This window comes from Elephas maximus, chromosome 15 (assembly GCF_024166365.1).
Source record: "Elephas maximus indicus isolate mEleMax1 chromosome 15, mEleMax1 primary haplotype, whole genome shotgun sequence".
NCBI classification, from domain to species: Eukaryota; Metazoa; Chordata; class Mammalia; order Proboscidea; family Elephantidae; genus Elephas; species Elephas maximus.
In genome coordinates, this window is record NC_064833.1 from 67,458,178 (window position 1) to 67,465,597 (window position 7,420).

The window sequence follows — 7,420 nt, forward strand, 5'->3', positions numbered from 1 at the left end:
AAAATCAATAGACAGAAACATATTTCAGGAAGTACAATATATTTCCATCTTCATTTAGTCCCTGAAGCTCAAATATGGTTATTTGAGTACAAATTTAACCTACATGTGCTCAAGCTTCACCAAATTGTGGGTAAAAAAATGAGTCTACATGAACCTCTATAAATAATTTTACTTGTCCATTACCCCTTCAGTTCACATAACCCCATCATAATTTCTGATATGTCCCAGAAATATGTTTTTTTCTGTGTGGAAACCATCTTATACTCTGCACATAAAGGAGGACAATTATCATTCTCTGCACTCATTCTCAAGCTATGTTCAGCCTAGGTCACCCCACTGTACTCTTTTATAAATTATGTTTTATACTTTTGTAAATGTGAGCTAGAGTCTTAACTCAAACCTAAAGCAGCAAGGTATAGTAAAATACAGTATCAAATATGAAATCAGGACATCCAAGTAAATTTATCACATTTCCCAAGTGAGAATTTAAACAGGGTATTTTACCTGTTTTACTCTCAATTTCTTCATCTCTAAAATGGGAACAAAATAATAAGAATGCAATGAATGAATGTGATATTGATGATATTGTTTGATAATTCCACATTTAGTTGGATCAACTTTCTCGGGAATGGGCATAAACATGGATCTCTTCCAACTGATCGGCTGGGTAGCTGTCTTCCAAATTTCCTGGCGTAGACAAGTGAGCACTTCCAGCATTACATCTGCTTGTTGAAACATCTCAATTGGTATTCCATCAATTTCCAGAGCCTTGTTTTTCACCAATACCTTCACTGCAGCTTGAGCCTCTTCCTTCAGTACCATCAGTTCCCAATCATATGTTACGTCCCGAAATGGTTGAACATCAACTAATTCATTTTTGTATGGTGACTCTGTGTATGCCTTCCCTCTTCTTTTGATGTTTCCTGCATCATTTAATATTTTCCCCATAGAATCCTTCAGTATTGCAACTCAAGCCTTGAATTTTTTCTTCAGTTACTCCAGCTTGAGAAATGCTGAGCATGTTCTTCCCTTTTGGTTTTCTATCTCCAGGTCTTTGCACATGACATTATAATATTTTACTTTGTCTTCTAGAACTTCCCTTCAAAATCTTCTGCTCACCTCTTTTACTTTATCATTTCTTCCATTTGCTTTAGCTACTTCATGTTTAACAGCAAGTTTCAGAGTCTCTTCTGACATCCATTTTGGTCTTTTCTTTCTCTCCTGTCTTTTTAATGACTTCTTGCTTTCTTCACATATGATATCCTTGACATCATTCTATAACTCATCTAGTCTTCAGTCATTAGTGTTTAATGCATCAAATCTTTTCTTGAGATGGTCTCTAAATTCAGGTGGGATATACTCAAGGTCATACTTTGGCTCTCATCAATTTGTTATAATTTTCTTGTTCAAGTTTCAACTCGAACTTGCATATGAGTAATTGATGGTCTGATCCACAGTCAGCCCCTGGCCTTGTTCTGACTGATGATATTGAGCTTTTCCATCATTTATTTCCACAGATGTAGTCGATTTGATTCCTGTGTATTCCACCTGGCAAGGTCTACACGTATAGTTGCCATTTATGCTGGTGAAAAAAGATATTTGCAATGAAGAACTTGTTGGCTTTGCAAAATTCAATCACACAATCTCCAGCATCGTTTCTACCACCAAGGCCATACTTTCCAACTGCCAATGTTTCTACTTTGTTTTCAACTTTCACATTCCAATCAATTAAAAACAACTAGGAATCCAGAAGATTAACAAAAAAATATCAGAAATAGATAACTCAATTGGAGGACATAGAAGTAGAATTGAATCAATGAAATAGAGGACAAATCCCTTGATTCTAATTTCTTTGGGGGACAATCAGAAAAAAAGATGAATAAAAATGAAGAAAGCCTAAGAGTTATGGGGGACACCATCAAAAGGAATAATTTACACATAACAGGAAATCCAGAGAAGGAGGAGGAAAAAAAAATACAGAGAATTTTAAAAAATATAGTGGCAGAAAACTTTTCAAATATCATGAAAGACAAGAAGGTTTCCATCCAAAAAACTCAGTGAACCTCATACAGGATAGGCTCCAAAAGAAATTCACCAAGACTTAGCATAATCAGACTTTCCAAAACTAAAGACAAAGAAAGAATTCTGAGAGCAGTTCAAGAAAAATGAAATATCATTTACAAAGTGGTACCAATGAGGCTCAGCACAGATTTCTTATCAGAAACTATGCAGGCAAGGAAGCAATGGGAGGACATATATGAATTCCTGAAAGAAAAGAATTGCTAACCAAGAATAAAAAAATAGTATCCAGCAAAATTGCCTTTCGAAAACAATGGGGGAGGCTAGGACATTCCCAGATAAGCAGAAATTAAGGGAATTTGTAAAAACCATGCCAAACTTACAGGAAATATTAAAGGGAGTCCTTCAAACAGAGAACCAATGACATCAGATAACAACCTGAGATTAAGACACACAACAGCATCAGAATCAGTGAAATAGATACCAACCCAGATAAAGACCACAAAAAGTAAAATAAAGCTGCAAAACTGATAACATGAAACCAGATATGTTAAGCTGTAAACAATGGCAACTTCAAAACAAAAAGGGGGAATAAATGATGTAGTTATAGAACTTCCATATGGAGAGGATGTTAAGGTAATATCAAGATATAGCAGTCTGTTTTAAACTTAGGAAGATAAAAGTAAATTTCAGAATAACCACAAGGAAAATTAGTAAAGCTACTTACCACAATAAAGAAGAAGAAAATCAAAAAGACTCAGTAAATATAAAAACCACAACTACAAAGGATACAAAAAGAAAACCCACATACAAAAAGAACTCAGCACAGAAAATTAAGCAGAACAAAGAAAAAATTAACACCACAAAAACACATAACAAAAGGCAGCTGTGAATTCATACCTATCAATAATCTCATTGTATGTAAATGGATCAATGCACCAGTCAAGAGACAGAAAGTGGCAGAATGTTTAAAAAGACATGGCCCTTCAAAATGTTGCCTACAAGAGACACACCGTAGACACAAAGACATAAATAGGTTAAAAATTGAAGATGGAAGAAAGTATATCAACCGTACAGTAACGAAAAGAGAGCAGGAGTGGCAATAATAATCTCTGATAAAACAAATTTTAAGTCAAAATCCATTGTAAGACACAAAGAAGGGCATTTTTAATGGTTAAAGGGTGAATTCACCAAAAAGGCATAATGAATATTTATATACAATCACAGAGCTCCAAAATACATAAAACAAACTCTAACAGAGCAAAAAGAGAAATAGACAATTCTACAACGATGATAGGAGACTTTAACACACCCCTTTCGATGATGGACGAACCACTAGAAAGAAACTCAACAAAGATACATAAGACCTAAATAACAAATTAACCAACTCGACCTCATAAATATATACGGAACACATCACCTAACAGTAGCACCGTACACATTCTTCTCCAAAGCACATGGATCATTCTCCAGAATAGGCCACAAAGCTAGACTCAATAAATTGAAAAACATCAAGATAATACAAAGTATCTTCTCTGACCATAACGCTATGAAACTAGAAATAAATAACAGAAAAAACAAGCAAAATAAAATAAATACATGGAAACTGAAAATCATCTTACTTAAAAATTATTGGGTAATAGAAGAAATTAAAAATGAAATTTAAAAATACTTAGAATAAAATAAGAATGAAAACACAACATTCCAAAATCTTTGGGACATAGCAAAAGCACTGCTAAGAAGAAAATATATAGCAATAAATGCACACATCAAAAAAGAACAGCCTAAAATCAATAACTTAACCTAACAACTTGTTAGGAAAGAGGAAAAGCAAAAGAAGATCATAGTTACTAGAAAAAAGGAAATAGTAAAGATCAGAGCAGAAATAAATGAAATAGAAAACAATAAAAAGAATCAACAAGGCTAGATGTTGGTTCTTTGAAAGGATCAATGAAATTGACAAACTACAGGCCAAACTGACAACAGAAAAAAATGAGAAGATGAAAATAACCATGATGAGAAATGAAATGGGTGACATTACAACAGAACCAAGTGAGATAAGGAGGATCATAAAAGAGTATTATAAAAAGTCGTTTTCCAACAAATTTGAAAACCTAGAAGAAATGGATAAATTTCTAGAAACACACTACCAACATAAACTAACATGAATAGAGGTAGAAAACCTGAACATACACATATCAGTAGAAGAAATTGAAGATATCATTAAAAAAAAAAAAAGAAAAGAAAACTCCCAACAGAAAACAGCCCTGGCACAGAGGGCTTCATTGGAGAATTCTACCAAACATGCAGAAGAGTTGACACCAATTCTAGTTAAACTATTCTAGAACACTGAAAAGGAAGGAATACTCCCTAATTCATTCTATGAACAGCATAACCTTGATACCAAAGCTAGGTAAAAACACCACACACACACACACAAAAAAGACAAGTACAGACCAGTTTCCCTCATGAATATAGATGCAAAACTCTCAAAAAATTCTAGCCAAAAGAATTGAACAGGCATATCAAAAATAATAATAATACATCATGATCAAGCGAGATTCATACCAGGGATTCAAAGATGGTTCAACATTAAAAACTCAGTCAACATAATTTACCACATAAATTTTTTAAAACAGGAAAAGAATCACATGATCATCTCAATCAATGCAGAAAAGGCATTTTGCAAAATGCAACACACTTTCCTGATAAAAACTCTCTGCAATACAGGAATAGAAAGGAAATTCCGCAACACAATTAAGGGCATATATGCAAAACCTCGACAGCACTGGGTTCTGGGTATGCAAAACCAACAGCTAACATTACATTCAACAGAGAAAGGCTGAGAACCTTCCCTTCGAGAATGAAAAGGAGACAAGGATGTTCACTATCCCCAGTCTTATTCAACATTTTACTGGAAGTCCTAGCCAGAGCAATAAGACAGGAAAGAGAAATAAAAGGTATCCAAATTGGAAAGAAAGAGGTAAAACTATCTCTATTTGAGATGACATGATCCTATACATAGAAAATCCCAGCGACTTCACAAGGAAGTTGCTGGAATTAATAGAAGGATTCAACAAAGTGGCAAGGTATAAGATCAACACAAGAAAATCGGTTGGGTTCCTCTAAACTAAAAAGGAGAACTCCAAAAAGAAAATCAAGAAAACAATACCATTTATCATAGCATCAAAAAAGATAAAATACGTAGCAATACACCTAACTAGGGTCGAAAAAGACTCATACAAGGAAAACTATAAAATTCTACTGCAAGAAACCAAAAGAGACCTACATAAATGGAACAACATTCCATGCCCAGGGATTGGAAGACTTAACATTGTGAAAATTTCAATACTACCCAAAGCAATCTATAGATATAATGCAATTCCAATCCAAATTCCAACAACATTCTTTAATGAAATGTAAAAACTAATCTTTAACTTTTTACAGAAGGAAAGAGGCCATGAATAGTTAAAACAACACTGAAGAAGAACAAAGTGGGAGGCCTCACACTTCCCAACCGCAAAATTTACTATACAGCTGCAGTAATCAGAACACCCTGGTATTGGCTCAATGACAGACACATAAACCAATGGAATAGAGTTGAGAACCCAAAAGTAAATCCATCCATCTACAGGTAACTAATTTTCGACAGAAGGTCAAAGTCCACTCAATGGGGAAGAAACAGTCTCTTTAACAAATGGTGCTGGCCAAAAAAATGTATATTCATTTGTAGAAAAATAAAACAGGATCCGTACCTCACATCATGCACAAAAACTAACTCAAAATGCATCAAAGACCTAAATGTTAAAGTTAAAACTATAAAGTTCCTGGAAGATAACATAGGGACAAAACCAGGGGACTTAATTTTCAGCATAAATAGCTTATCAAGCACAACTAAAAATGCATGAATGACAAGATAAATTAGATAGCTGAAACCTCCTAAAAATTCAACAGTTATGCTCATCAGAAGACTTTGCCAAAGTAAAAAGAGAGCTTACAGACTGGGGAAAAAAATCTTTGGCAATAGCATATCTTACAAAGTTCTAATTTCTAAAATGTATAGAAAACTTCAACAACAAAAAGACAAAAAATCCAATCAAAAAAATGGGCAAAGGACATGAACAGACACTTCACCAAAAAGGACATTCAGGCAGCTAACAAATATATGAAAAGATGCTCACAATAATTAGCCACCAGAGAGGTGTAAATCAAAACTATAAAGAAATACAGTCTCACCCCTACAAAAATGTCAGTGATCCAATTAAAAAAAACAGAAAACTACAAATTCTGGCACCGTTGTGGGAAAACTGGAATTCTTATACACTGCTGGTGGGACTGTACTATAGTACAACCTCTATGGAAAATGGTATGGTGCTTCCTCAAAAAGCTAGAAATAGAAATACCTTATGATCCAGCAACCCAACTCTTAAGTATATATCCAAGACATATAAGAAGAGTGACATGAATAAACATATTTTATGTATTATAGCCTTATTCACAATAGCAAAATGTTGGAAATAACCTAAGTGCCCAACAATGGATGAATAGATAAACAAATTGTGGTACATACATACAATGGAATACTACACAACTATAAAGAATAATGAGGAATCCATGAAACATAACACGGATAAATCTGGAGGACATTAACCTGAGTGAAATAATTCAATCATGAAAGGACAAATACAGTATTGTCCAACTATTAGAAAAAAGTCAAGACTAGATATACACACAGAAAACAACATTCTTTGATGGTTACCAGGGATGTGAAGGAGAAGGAGAGGTAATCATTTTCTAAATAATAGACAATTATTTTTGGTGAAGGAAAGGTAATACCGAATGTGGGTGAAGTATGTACAACTTGACCAAGGTGAATGAAAACACTAAGAAGCACACAAGAAAAAGGAATGATTTTGGTAAATGCTATAACATATACAATTTTGCAACAAGAGTAATAACAACCAAAAAATATGTATGTGGTTAGATATGTATGCATGTATGTGATAGGAAGGCACCCAGTGCCAGTGCCGTCAAGTCAATTCCGATAGGAAGGCATATGCAAGTAAACGCATGTGCATGTATAGGTGTATCTGTTGGCATACGTATATACATGTTTGTGTGTGCTGCATGTATATCCATGTCTATAATGAAGCACATAGGAGACACAGTTACAGAGACTTCTTGGATATATCCAAATGATGCATGGGTTTGGTTTACTGGGTTAAAGGGCTTAGGACCATAGTCTCGTGGGACAGCTTAGTCAATTGGCACAACGTAATTCATAAAAATAATGTTTGACATCCTAGTTTTGTGAGCAGCGTCTGGGGTCTTAAAAGCTTGCAAGCAATCATCTAAGATACAATTACTGGTCTCTACTGATCTGGAACAAAAGAGAATGAAG